The sequence below is a fragment of the Lepidochelys kempii genome, chromosome 2 (genome assembly GCF_965140265.1).
Source record: "Lepidochelys kempii isolate rLepKem1 chromosome 2, rLepKem1.hap2, whole genome shotgun sequence".
Taxonomy (NCBI): domain Eukaryota; kingdom Metazoa; phylum Chordata; order Testudines; family Cheloniidae; genus Lepidochelys; species Lepidochelys kempii.
Window position 1 is genome coordinate 40,595,286 of NC_133257.1, and position 14,704 is coordinate 40,609,989.

The window sequence follows — 14,704 nt, forward strand, 5'->3', positions numbered from 1 at the left end:
TCCCCGCCCTGGCAGTGGGAGCTGCTGGCGGCGTGGTCTGGTGGGTTGGGGCAGGAGCTGGGGCTAGGCCTCGTTAGGCACCACTGGGGCTACGGCCGCCCCCGCCATCCCCTGGGTCTGCTGGGATCCCCTTTCTCTCTCCCACTTAGGGCGACGGGAAGAGACATTAACCCCCCCCCCCGCCATAGGGGGAGAGACACTGATCATCTCCTCCCTCCCCCAGCCTTGGCACTAACCCCCCCCCCCATGGGGGAGGGGAGAGACACTGATCTCCCCCGCCCCCCCCAGCCTTGGCACTAACTCCCCCATAGGGGAGAGACACTGGTCCCCCCCCCAAGCCTTGCCACTGACTGCCCTCATGGTGGAGGAGAGAGACCCTGATCCTCCCCCATCTCCCTTAGCCTTGGCACTAACTCCCCACCATAGGGGGAGAGATTGTAGCACACACATGAATCCTTTGACCTTAACATTCACCCCATGTTAGGGTAGATATGAAGACTGAGATGTGCTTACACAATTTAGCACTGATTCCATGGGGGTGGGTGGGAATGTGGAACTGGTAAACCCCCCCCCCCCAGCCTTAAAGCTCAACCCCGCCCCCCCCCCCCAGCTCAGGGAATAAACAAAGTTTGTAGGAAGCTAAGGTTAATTCCTATGGGTGGAGGGGTGGGGAAGGAGAGCATAAAAACACCCAACATTAAAACAATCCAGGAGGGAAATCATAACATCTCACTCTTCTGTCTCTAGAACTAGTTTTGGGGATGGTGAGGAGACTGAAACAAACCTCCTTTGAATGCAGTTCTTGTCTGAACCTGACTGCAAATTACATTGGGAATTCCATATTTTTATCTTAATTACTTTAAAATCAAATCTGCTCAGTTAACCTCTTTTCTAAGCACTGGCCTTGCAGATCTTAACTAATCATAGAATATCAGGGTTGGAAGGGACCTCAGGAGGTCATCTAGTCCAACCCTCTGCTCAGAGCAGGACCAATACCTCAAGGATTGAACTCACAGCCCTGGGTTTAGCAGGCCAATGCTCAAACCACTGAGCTATCCCTCCCCCCAAATTGGATTAAGCTAAATCAGAAAAGGCATATTATTCCAGAATAGCTAAATTTCCAAGTGTAGACAAACCCTTATTGGGCTCAACAGAGGGCTGACAGGATGAAACGAAATCTCTGAAATACAAGAGTTCAGACTACGTGGTCTAATGCAGTGGTTCTCAGACTGTGGGTTAGGATTCCGAAGTGGGTTGCAACCCCATTTGAATGGGGTCGCCAAGGTTGGCTTGCTGGGGCTCTGGGCTGAGATCGAAGTCTGAGCCCCAGGGCTGAAGTCCTCAAGCTTTGGTGCTTCCAAGGCAGCAGGGCTTGAGCTTTGGCCCCCTGCCTGGGGCAGTGGGGCTAAGGCTTTGGTACCCCTTCCTGGAGTCATATAGTAATTTTTGTTGTCAGAAAAGGGTTGTGGTGCAATGAAATTTTGAGAGAAACTGGTCAGTGGTTCTTTCTGGCCTTAAACTCTATATTTTTAAAACTAATTCTGAGGGAGAAATAACTTTAAGAAAGATCCCTTCTCCTTTTCCTCCTCTTCCCCCCCCCCCCAACTCTGTGAGGAAACTGTGTTTGAGGGTGAGTTTGCACAGCTGCACAAGAGAGCCCCTATACTCTTCCCCTTCTTAAATAGGTATGGCAGGGGCCTTGGAGTTCCTTGTTACTAACAGTAAAGTCTTTTAGTTGAAATTATCTTTCTAACTGAGTTTAACCATTGGGTTTTTGCAGATCAAAGGGAAGGAAAGTCTTCCTGCTTTTCTCTCTTTTCTCCACCCCCCCTCCCCTTTCTAAAATATACCTAAAATGAAGGAAGGGGAAAGAGACGGGTATATAGATGACATTTCATAAAACTACGACAGATAGCATTTGTACCAGGTTATTAGTGACTGAAATATTAACTTTTTTGCTGTAATAACTTAAATGCATATGGCATCCAAGTTGTTCAGTACTCTGCCTGTGTCTCCAATCTTGCCATGTAATGTGACATGGGTAGATTACCACTAACTTTAGTTGGGCTCTGGGCGTGTATCACAGTGTGGCATTTAGTACTTTATTGGTAAAGTATATTGCTCTTACATTTGAAAGATCCTACTTTTTCAATGCTACCTTTAAAATCTCATTTTAAAAAAAGTTGCCCAAATCTAAGACCCAGCAGAAGCCAGGAGAATATGTGAATGTTCTGTTGGCTACAAACAGCCGTCAATAATACTAAATAAAAGCTGCTGGCAGTGAAATATAGCTTTAGGATACTTAATTGTTTTTGGAGGACAGGGAATTGATAAATCATGATTATATTATCACCACTCCATTTTAATTGTGGTTCTTCTAGAGAAAAGTTTTTCGTAAACTTTTTGTAAGCATCTGAAGCTAATTGCAGCTAATGTATTATCCAGAATTTTTATTAGACTGTAACAGTACAATAATAAAAGCTGTGGACCTCATTCAAACTCTTTGGCTGGAGCTTTTATCTGAAAAGCACTTTTAAAATAGCCTCATCTCATAATTAGAGAGATTTAGTCAAATAAATCGGGAACATCCAAAATTAGAAACTTAACACAAAAAACCCTTACTGTTGCAGTATTAACCAACCCCAAAAGCTCAAAAATCATGAGTCAGGCCCCACCATATCGTGATAATGTAATACATTTTGGATTTTGAGCCTTTAGGATTCATGTCTTTAGGCTTTTCTCCACAACCATGAAGACTAGAAACTTGATTCCAGGTGGTGTTGCTTTACGTAAAACACAAAGCCTTGTCAATCACAAAAGTTGTTATGCTGCCTTACCTGTGTTGGTATAGTTAATGCAGTACAGCCCCACCCTAGTGTGGATGCAGTGATAGTGGTATAAAGTGCTTACACCACAATAGCTATTGATGAGTAGAGGAAGGGGAATAATACCATATAAGTATACCTATTTCAGTTCGAGGTGGTTGTATTTTCTTTAACAGAAGTAGCTATAATTGTACAAAATCTGTCTGTAGACCAGGCCTAAATATCACAAGGATATCAATACAGTTTTGAGAGTTATCAACACTGCGTACATTAAGTTATATGAACCATCATGCTTCAGGGCAAAAACCCAGCCAAACTGATAGGGTGGGGGTTGTTAGGAAGAAACTTTCATTGGGAGCAGGTTATCCTAAGACAACTGCTTGCCTGCTTTCTTGTATCTTTCTTCTGAAGCATCTGTTACCAGGTTACTGTTAGAGAGAGGGTTACAGAACTAGATATTTTGATCCAGCATGGCAAGCTTTGTGTTCTTATGTAAAGTTATAAATATTTTAAAATAAGATGTATATATTAATGGCAACTCAAAAAGGGTGGTTTTGTTTTTTAAGGTGCATGTGCTTTTTGTTTTATCTGGCATATATTAAATCTAATACCAACTTCTTTAAGCCTTTGGTCTGGGATTTTGCTCACTATTGACTCATTGGAACCTTTTGCTACTTCATTGAAGATCTGTTGCCTGTACTAGAAATACAGCTACATTGGTTCATCAAGTCTATCAAATACTGATACAATTGTACAAACTAAAATTAATCCATTGAGGATTTATATTCTACTTTTCCCCAGATGAAATGATCTATTAAAAAAGAAAAAAGCGCCTGTATTTCTATAGCCCTTGCAGAACCTCATAGCATTTTACAAGTACTAAAGAACTAAAGCCCAAAATTTGCAGTCTTGGACTGTACTTCCACTGACTTCAGTGGGAGTTTTGTTTATTCAGGTTGCAGGTTCAGATCCTAAACCTCATAGTTCACACTTCTGTGCAGTAGGTGTCTGTCCCTGACTTGTAAATGGATAAACAAGCATAGTGACTAAGACCAAAACTTTCACTAACTTTATGTGCTTCAATCTTTGGTCTTCAATTTGGGATATCTAAGGCCTCATTTCAGTTGGGGTCACAGGATGCTCAGCATCTGTGAAAATAAAGCTTTAGTTGTCTCAAGTTTGGCACCTACACAGAGGCACCCAAAATTAGTGTACACTTCTGAAAGCTTTAGCGTAAGTGACTTTCCCAGTGTTATAGGGGGCAGGAGGAAGTGGTTCTACCATCCCCAAGCATTCAACGTTCTTAAAATTGGCTGAATTATAAGATTTTAAAAATAGGCTTGTTGTTGTGTGTGGTGTGTGTGTGTGTGTTTTTTTTTTTGGTAAATCTTCTGGTTTTTGAACCTTTGGGATACACTTATGCCACATTTTTTGAGGTTTCTCTCTGCTACCAAGAGATCAAGACACTTTTTTTTTTTTTTTTTTGCTCTCACATGAAGGCTGAGGTTCTCCCATATTCACATAACTTCAGGAGCTGGGGTTATATAAAAGATACCAAATATTTCAAGACATGTGACTTAAAATTGCAAGAATTGGTGAAACTTGGTGAGAAGAGGAGTTCTGACACCTATTTGCTCGCTGTAGACACGAAGCCACCTTTGTTGATGAAACGAGTGATCCCAGCCTTCTGATGTGAAAAGGCATTACAGCTTCATATCCAACTGATTCTCTGTCCAAACAAAACTATTCTTCTGAAATTTTCCTATCTGCATCATAAAATACTGCTCATACAATGCTTCTAATCTAATCCATAGGTAGTGAAACACCTTACATTTAAGATTCTAGACCAAGCTGTTTTGGAGATTTAGGCCCTGAGCCAGCACGGTACTCAAGCATGTACTTAACTTTAAGCACATCAGTAGCACCATTGACTTTAGGGGGGTTACTTGTGCTTCAGAACCTTAATGATTCAGAGTCATGATCAGTCAAAACGTCTAACAAAACTTGTAGGGAGTTTTTTCTGAAATTCATCCCTTAAGTTTCCCAGGGAGGAAAAAGTCCATCTTTTGGCTGAGACTGTGTTCTAAGTTAGGGGTACATAGGTTTGTTTCTTCAGTGGGAGAAGAAGTCTGAAAATTCAGGATTTTGATGGGAAAGGAGTTTCCGCTTTAAATAGCCCAAGTCACTGTGCGGCTGCGGTTCCACTACTAGCGTCAGTGTGCTGGCTTGAGCAGGGCTAGTGTGTGTCTGTCCATGCTGGGAAACCATCTCTTAGCCGCTGCATAGAGAGAGACACCCTAAAAAGGGTAATCTGAAGTGTCAGACTTCTTGCTCCCACGCCCCAGTCTAATCAACCTGTTTCCCCTATTGGCTGGGAAGCACCAGAGTGACTATTTTTGCTTTTGTAATACTTTCAGAGGTTCTTGGATGCCATGGGGATTTGCGGGGATGGTGGCATATGTCTAATAACATAAATAGATTCTAATCACTAGGCTTCTGTAGGGATGGGTTTGTGTGCGTGCACATACACATGCTTGCCTGTAGCAGCAGCTGCTGAGAGAGACGTATTGCTAGGGGGGTATGTGGAGGACTGGGAATTAGTTCAGAGATAGCAGAGTCTTTGAGTGAATGTTCTAGAGCTCCATGGATGTCTAGGATGTTTGAAAGGTCCATCCTCTCCCCTCCCTTTGCTTTGTGGAGAAACAAACCACGGTCCTCAAAGGTCTGAAAGAATCCAAGGAAACTTTGCACTAAAACTGACTTGTAACACTCTTATTTCTCAAACCTGAGTCCTTCAGAGAGCAGCATATGACGCAGTCCAATAAACATACTAGACCACTATAGCTTTTTATTGGGAACTTGGGGCATGGTGTGATGGGTGAGAGCTTAAACAAGAAAAGGAGAAGTGGCCTTAACAGCAGGAAATTGAACATTCATAATGAAAAGGCAGGTATTAAGGAATCCATGGATATTTCTTAACTTTTTTTGGTACATCTACTTTAATTCCTTTTCAGTGAACTATTTTTATAATAGTTTAAGTGAGTTGCATTTTTCTATCTGCACTTTCAACCATATTTCCTACATCTGTGTGAAGCTTAACTTGATACTTTCCGCCCCTATTTACTTAAAAGGACACAATCGCATTTGAAATCAAGTAATTTGTTTTAAAAAGTGACTGGAAATAGTTCCAGCCAGTACATTTGCCTCTGAATCTTCCTGAGAATCTTTGTTTTGTGGCTTTACAGTAAGGTGGTTTTTTAACTCTTCAATCTTTCAGCTATGTTAATTTTAACAGTAGTAGGAGGAAAAAGTGTCTTGGCATTCACTTTAAACTATTCCTCCCCATTTCAAATGAATGCTATCAGCAGCCATAAAATTCTGACTCAGCGTTTTTTTTTTAAACTGAGACGACTTATCATAGAATATCAGGGTTGGAAGGGACCTCAGGAGGTCATCTAGTCCAACCCCCTGCTCAAAAGCAGGACCAATCCCCAATTAAATCATCCCAGCCAGGGCTTTGTCAAGCCTGACCTTAAAAACTTCTAAGGAAGGAGATTCCACCATCTCCCTAGGCAACGCATTCCAGTGTTTCACCACCCTCCTAGTGAAAACGTTTTTCCTAATATCCAACCTAAACCTCCCCCACTGCAACTTGAGACCATTACTCCTTGTTCTGTCATCTGCTACCATTGAGAATAGTCTAGAACCATCCTCTCTGGAACCACCTCTCAGGTAGTTGAAAGCAGCTATCAAATCGCCCCTCATTCTTTTCTTCTGCAGACTAAACAATCCCAGTTCCCTCAGCTTCTCCTCATAAGTCATGTGTTCCAGTCCCCTAATCATTTTTGTTGCCCTTCGCTGGACTCTTTCCAATTTATCCACATCCTTCTTGTAGTGTGGGGCCCAAAACTGGACACAGTACTCCAGATGAGGCCTCACCAATGTCGAATAGAGGGGAACGATCACGTCCCTCGATCTGCTCGCTATGCCCCTACTTATACATCCCAAAATGCCATTGGCCTTCTTGGCAACAAGGGCACACTGCTGACTCATATCCAGCTTCTCATCCCCCGTCACCCCTAAGTCCTTTTCCGCAGAACTGCTGCCTAGCCATTCGGTCCCTAGTCTGTAGCTGTGCATTGGGTTCTTCTGTCCTAAGTGCAGGACCCTGCACTTATCCTTATTGAACCTCATCAGATTTCTTTTGGCCCAATCCTCCAATTTGTCTAGGTCCCTCTGTATCCTATTCCTGCCCTCCAGCGTATCTACCACTCCTCCCAGTTTAGTATCATCTGCAAATTTGCTGAGAGTGCAATCCACACCATCCTCCAGATCATTTATGAAGGTATTGAACAAAACCGACCCCTGGGGCACTCCACTTGACACCGGCTGCCAACTAGACATGGAGCCATTGATCACTACCCGTTGAGCCCGACAATCTAGCCAGCTTTCTACCCACCTTATAGTGCATTCATCCAGCCCATACTTCTTTAACTTGCTGACAAGAATACTGTGGGAGACCGTGTCAAAAGCTTTGCTAAAGTCAAGAAACAATACATCCACTGCTTTCCCTTCATCCACAGAACCAGTAATCTCATCATAGAAGGCGATTAGATTAGTCAGGCATGACCTTCCCTTGGTGAATCCATGCTGACTGTTACATGAGAGGAAAGTGATCAGGAAGTGCTTCAGGATTGATTCTTTGAGGACCTGCTCCATGATTTTTCCGTGGACTGAGATGAGGCTGACTGGCCTGTAATTCCCAGGATCCTCCTTCTTCCCTTTTTTAAAGATGGGCACTACATTAGCCTTTTCCCAGTCATCTGGGACTTCCCCCGTTCGCCACGAGTTTTCAAAGATAATGGCCAATGGCTCTGCAATCACAGCCGCCAATTCCTTTAGCACTCTCGGATGCAACTCGTCCGGCCCCATGGACTTGTGCACGTCAAGCTTTTCTAAATAGTCCCTAACCACCTCTATCTCCACGGAGGACTGGCCATCTATTCCCCATGTTGTGATGCCCAGCGCAGCAGTCTGGGAGCTGACCTTGTTAGTGAAGACAGAGGCAAAAAAAGCATTGAGTACATTAGCTTTTTCCACATCCTCTGTCACTAGGTTGCCTCCCTCATTCAGTAAGGGGCCCACACTTTCCTTGGCTTTCTTCTTGTTGCCAACATACCTGAAGAAACCCTTCTTGTTACTCTTGACATCTCTTGCTAGCTGCAGCTCCAGGTGCGATTTGGCCCTCCTGATTTCATTCCTACATGCCCGAGCAATAGTTTTATACTCTTCCCTGGTCATATGTCCAACCTTCCACTTCTTGTAAGCTTCTTTTTTTATGCTTAAGATCCACTAGGATTTCACCGTTAAGCCAAGCTGGTCGCCTGCCATATTTACTATTCTTTCGACACATCAGGATGGTTTGTCCCTGTAACCTCAACAGGGATTCCTTGAAATAAAGCCAGCTCTCCTGGACTCCTTTCCCCTTCATGTTAGTCCCCCAGGGGATCCTGGCCATCCGTTCCCTGAGGGAGTCGAAGTCTGCTTTCCTGAAGTCCAGGGTCCATATCCTGCTGCTTACCTTTCTTCCCTGTGTCAGGATCCTGAACTCAACCAACTCATGGTCACTGCCTCCCAGATTCCCATCCACTTTTGCTTTCCCTACTAATTCTTCCCGGTTTGTGAGCAGCAGGTCAAGAAAAGCTCCCCCCCTAGTTGGCTTCTCTAGCACTTGCACCAGGAAATTGTCCCCTACGCTTTCCAAAAACTTCCTGGATTGTCTGTGAACCGCTGTATTGCTCTCCCAGCAGATATCAGGAAAATTAAAGTCACCCATGAGAACCAGGGCGTGCGATCTAGTAGCTTCCGTGAGCTGCCGGAAGAAAGCCTCATCCCCCTGGTCCGGTGGTCTATAGCAGACTCCCACCACTACATCACTCCTGTTGCTCACACTTCTAAACTTAATTCAGAGACACTCAGGTTTTTCTGCAGTTTTGTACCAGAGCTCTGAGCAGTCATACTGCTCCCTGACATACAGTGCTACTCCCCCACCTTTTCTGCCCTGCTGGTCCTTCCTGAACAGTTTATAACCACCCATGACAGTACTCCAGTCATGTGAGTTATCCCACCAAGTCTCTATTATTCCAATCACGTCATAATTCCTTGACGTCACCAGGACCTCCAGTTCTCCCTGCTTGTTTCCAAGGCTTTGTGCATTCGTATATGAGCACTTGAGATAACCTGCTGATCGCCCCTCATTCTCAGGATGAGGCAGGAGCCCTCCCCTCACAGACATTCCTGCCTGTGCTTCCTCCCGGTATCCCGCTTTCCCACTTACCTCAGGGCTTTGGTCTCCTTCCCCCGGTGAACCTAGTTTAAAGCCCTCCTCACTAGGTTAGCCAGTCTGCTCACAAAGATGCTCTTCCCTCTCTTCGTGAGATGGAGCCAGTCTCTGCCCAGCACTCCTCCTTCATGGAACACCATCCCATGGTCAAAGAATCCAAAGCCTTCTCTCCGACACCACCTGCGTAGCCATTCGTTGACTTCCACGATTCGACGGTCCCTACCCAGTCCTTTTCCTTCCATGGGGAGGATGGACGAGAACACCACTTGCACCTCAAACTCCTTTATCCTTCTTCCCAGAGCCATGTAGTCCGCAGTGATCTGCTCAAGGTCATTCTTGGCAGTATCATTGGTGCCCACGTGGAGAAGCAGGAAGGGGTAGCGATCCGAGGGCTTGATGAGTCTCGGCAGTCTCTCCGTCACATCGCGAATCTTAGCCCCCGGCAAGCAGCAGACTTCTCGGTTTTCCCGGTCAGGGCGGCAGATAGATGACGCAGTCCCCCGGAGGAGAGAGTCCCCGACCACCACCACCCGCCTCCTTCTCTTGGGAGTGGTGGTCGTGGAACCCCCCATCTCAGGACAGCGCATCTCATACCTTCCAACCAGCGGAGTCTCCTTCTGCTTTCTCCCTCCAGACATATCGTCTGGTCCGCTCTCCGCAATGGTACCTGTGGAGAGAACATGAAAGCGGTTAGTTACCTGTGTCCGTGTTGCTGGAACCCGGACATTCCCCCTTCTTCTTCTAGAGGTCACATGTTGCCAAGCTTCTTCACTGGCCTCTTGGCTCCGCTGTGCAACCTGCTCTAAATCTTTAGAGCTTTGTGCCCATAGAAGTATATCCTGACTTTTGTCCAGACTTAAACTTGTCTGTAAATAAACTTAAGTTTAAAAAAAAAAAAAATCCAGGAATGATTCCTTCCCGACACATGAACTATGTGTAATTCCCATACATACTCCTGTCTTCCCTCTTACATTTTTAAAATAAGCAGTTTTTATGGGTCTATGAACATTCAAAAATCCATAACTATTCTGCAAGAGGACAAGTTGCTTTTCTTAACTTTTTTGAGGGTCACCGGTCATTCATTTAGTAAAATGAATTTAGCCTAACAACTCTGCTACAAATCATTGTAACATCTGAAGAGACATGTAGAGCAACAGAATTTGTGGGCTTTACTATTATCGTACTCAAAATCACATTTGGTAGTGGGATATCAGTTTATGCAAATATAAAGGGACTAATTCTCTTCTCACATTCTGTACAATCCCACTGACTTCACTGGGATTGCACAGTGTACAAATGAGGGCAGAATTCTACTCAGAACTTTTACTGTTAACGTGTAGGGTCATATAAGTGATCAGATATCTGATAATAGCCAACTTCTTTCTGAAAACTTTGAGTATTTCTGTGTGAAATACAAAGTTCTTTGTAGTTCACATGGCTTAAACACTCCATGCACTATTTGTCCACTTCTAGTAAATGAGATCATCAGTTTTATCTTATATTTTAATATTACAGTGTAAATAGGTCTCAGTCATTGTTTTTTGATGTTTCGTCTGTCTCCTGGTTCTGCTACAAAGCGAAGTGTCTATAGCAGTGGTTCTCAACTGTGTGTGTTGTTTGGGCTACTACCTGCATGGCCCTGAGGATGTCATAGGCTGCAAACATGTGCTGGCCGGGTCACAAGTGGCCCAAGGGCTGCAGGTTGAGAACCACTAATCTATAGGTGTGTCCATGTCTTATACAGTCACTTTTCCATAATTCATAACAGGATCAATTCATGGAATTCTGGTGTAGCTGCCTTTTTGATTTACTCTTCTCTGGTACCATTAGCAGATATCTGCTATTGATTTTGTAAAATCTCTTTTTTACCTCATGATCACTGAATGCAGAATGTGATGTTTCTTTAATCAATCTAGCCTTTTCTGGCCAATAACTATCTTGTCAAACTGTGCGTGCATGTGTGTATTGTGACAGGGTCGGGCCAGATGGCTACAGGAGAGTAATAGAAGGCAGATATATTAGCCCCAGGTTAAGTAGGTCCCTTTTCCCTGGGTAAGGTAACAGGGAAGGTTCCAGAACAATCAGGATCCTTCTGAAGACGATTAAGACAGGCTGATTGGCTGTAGGTGTTCTAATCAAGAAGCTGCTAGAATCAATTAAGGCAGGCTAATCAGGGCGCCTGGGTTTAAAAAGGAGCTCACTTCAGTTTGTGGAGCACGTGTAAGGAGCTGGGAGCAAGAGGCGCTAGGAGCTGAGAGTGAGAACGCATACTGTTGGAGGACTGAGGAGTACAAACGTTATCAGACACCAGGAGGAAGGTCCTATGGTGAGGATAAAGAAGGTGTTGGGAGGTGGCCATGAGAAAGTAGCCAAAGGAGTTGTAGCTGTTGCACAGCTGTTCCAGGAGGCACTTGAGACAGCTGCATTCTACAGGGCCCTGGGCTGGAACCCGGAGTAGAGGGCGGGCCCGGGTTCTGCCCAAACCTCCCAACTCCTGGTCAGACACAGGAGGAGTTGTCCTGGACTGTGGGTTCATGAAAACGGCCAAAGTGAGGGCTGCCGTGAAGCTCCAAGGCAACCAAATCCGCCAATAAGTGCAAGACCCACCAAGGTAGAGGAGGAACTTTGTCACAATATATAATATAAAAATAATATATTTTACACACACACACAAGTTTGATATCTGTCGTTTGACTGTGATAAATTTTCTATTTAACTGCTAACATTCAATGCTGCAGTGATGTTTGAGTGGTACTAAATGTGGATGTTCTTCCATCAGCTAGACTCTATTAAAAACAGATTTGTCAGTATATGAACTCACTCCCATGTTTGATGGGAGGCATCTAGGATGTTGTTCGCAGAAATTTATACCCAGATGGGGACTGAGGAGGCTGATCCTATGGAGGGAACGTCAGCATGTATTTATTTTAACTGGCTTGTTATACTATACTGCCATGCTAGCTTCTGTTCTGAGTAAACTTTGTGAGCCAGAGTCTGTGCCTCCCTCCCTACTCCATGCTGTCTGTTTATGCCTCCTCCCTCCCCAACACGTTGTCAAAATCGTGGCTAGTTCAGCTGGATAGTTGGCTTCCATGTCATTCTAAAGCCCTGGCTAGCAACAATTTTTCTGGCCCATGACAGGGAAGGCCATGCCCATGTAGCTATTTTCCTTTCCCCTTCTCTCTGCTGTCCTGCCCAGCAATGTGCACCCCGCCCCCCAACTTGGCCCAGTTTGCCATCTCCAAATGGTGGTGAAGCCTATACCCCACCTGCTTCCCTGGCAGATTCAAATAAGAAAAACTTTTTTTGGTCTCAAACATCTGCATTTTGCGCAATGCTTAGAGAGAAAATTTGGTTAGTGCTTTCGCTTTACATGAGGTAGACATTGACATTTCATGCCCGAAAAGCAACAAAGTCACCAAAAAGGACTATTACTTAGAGCAGCTAGTCCTAGAACCCATAAGGGGAGGCAATTTTTGATTTAGTCCTAGGTGGCACACATGATCTGGTATAAAAGGTGAATATAGCTGAATCACTTGGCAATAGCCAAGTGCATAATGCAATTAAATTGAACATCTTTGTGGGATGGAGGGGAAATGGTTAAAAAGAAACAGTTACAAGAGTGAAATACCTGCAAGCTGCATGGCAGGGAAACTACTTAAAAACACCATAATAGTAGCTCAAATTAAATGTATATCCCAAATTAAACAAACAGTAAGAGGACAAGAAAATGCCACCACGTCTAAAGAGAGCAAAAGCAGTGGTTAGAGGCAAAAGGCACCCTTTTAAAAACTGGAAGCCAAATCCTACTGAGAGATATAGAAAGGAACAAACTCTGGCATGTCAAGTGTAGAAGTACATAAGAACGGCCATACTGGGTCAGACCAAAGGTCCATCTAGCCCAAGGGTCTCAAACTCAAATGACCAGAAGGGCCACATGAGGACTAGTACATTGGCCTGAGGGCCGCATCACTGACATCCTCACCCCTTCCCTGCCCCCCATTCCAACCCCTTCCCCGACATCCTCTGGCAATGGCTTCCACAGGTTGACTCTGCGTTGTGTGAAGAAATACTTCCTTTTGTTTGTTTTAAACCTGTTGCCTGTTTTTCATTTGGTGACCTCTAGCCCTTGTTATGAGGAGTAAATAACACTTCCTTGTTTTCCTTTCTCCACCCCAGTCATGATTTTATAGACCTCAATCATCTTCCCCCTTAGTAATTTTTTTTTCCAAGCTGAAAAGTCCCTGTTTTATTAATCTCTCCTCATATGGAAGCTGTTCCATACCCCTAATCATTTTTTGGTGCCCTTTCTGAACCTTTTCCAATTCGAATGTATCTTTTTTTTTTTTTGACTTGGGGTGACCACATCTGCACACAGTATTCAAAGTGTGGGCGTACCATGGATTTATATGGAGGCAATATATTTTCTGTGTTCTTATCTATTACGTTCTTAATGATGCCCAACGTTCTGTTTGCTTTTTTGACTTCCGCAGCACATTGAGTGGATGTTTTCAGAGAACTATCCACAATGACTCCAAGATCTTTCTTGAGTGGTAACAGCTAATTTAGATCACATCATTTTATATGTATAGTTGGGATTATGTTTTTCCAGTGTGCATTAATTTGCATTTATCAACACTGAATTTCTTCTGCCATTTTGTTGCTCCGCCACCTATTTTTTCAGAGATCCTTTTGTAGCTCTTCACAGTCTGCCTGGGACTTAACTATCTTGAGTGGTTTTGTATCATCTGCAAACTTTGCCACCTCACTGTTTACCCATTTTCCAGATCATGACTTTTACTAAAAATACCCGTGACTAAATCGTAGCCTTAATTATGAAGACTAGCTGCACAACTTTCCCCACTGGTATAGCTCAGTACTTCCTCACGCTCCTGTAACACTGCTTGGTGGACCATCTTGGTGAATAACATCACAATGAATTTTGCTGGTGCCCTTTGCCTTTTTTGAATAAGGCCATTCTCTATATGTTAGGTCATCCAGAGTCAGGACAGCCTAAAGGGGGTGTAGAGGAAATTACTATCTTGCTTTTGCCTAGGTTCACCCTGTTAACCCTTCCGATTAGGGCTGTCAACAGTTAAGGCAAAAATTAAATAATTGTGATTAATCGCAGTTTTAATTGCACTGTTAAACAATATAATACCAATTGAAATTCATGAAGTATTTTGGATGTTTTTCCACATTTTCATATATAGTATTCTGTGTTGTAATTGAAGTCAGTGTATATTTTTGATTATAAATATTTACACTAAAAATAAATGAAAGAGTATTTTTCAATTCATCTCCTATGAGTACTGTAGTGCAATCTTTGTCGTGAAAGTGCAATTTACAGATGTAGTTTTTTTTTGTTTGTTCGTTACATAACTGCACTCAAAAATAAAACCAGGTAAAACTTCAGAGCGTACAAATCCACTCAGTCCTACTTCTTGTTCAACAAGACAAACAAGTTTGTTTAAATTTACAGGAGATAATGCTGTCCTCTCACTTTCTGGTGACATTGTAAATAAGAAGAACAGAC

At 43.6% G+C, this 14,704-nt stretch overlaps 1 protein-coding gene across 6 annotated transcripts in view; it reads left to right on the top strand.

Moving 5' to 3' along the window:
* Nucleotides 1–14,704, top strand: part of STK3 (serine/threonine kinase 3) — a 294,979-nt gene that overhangs the window by 376 nt on the left and 279,899 nt on the right. The gene's annotated exons all lie outside the window — the stretch shown is intronic.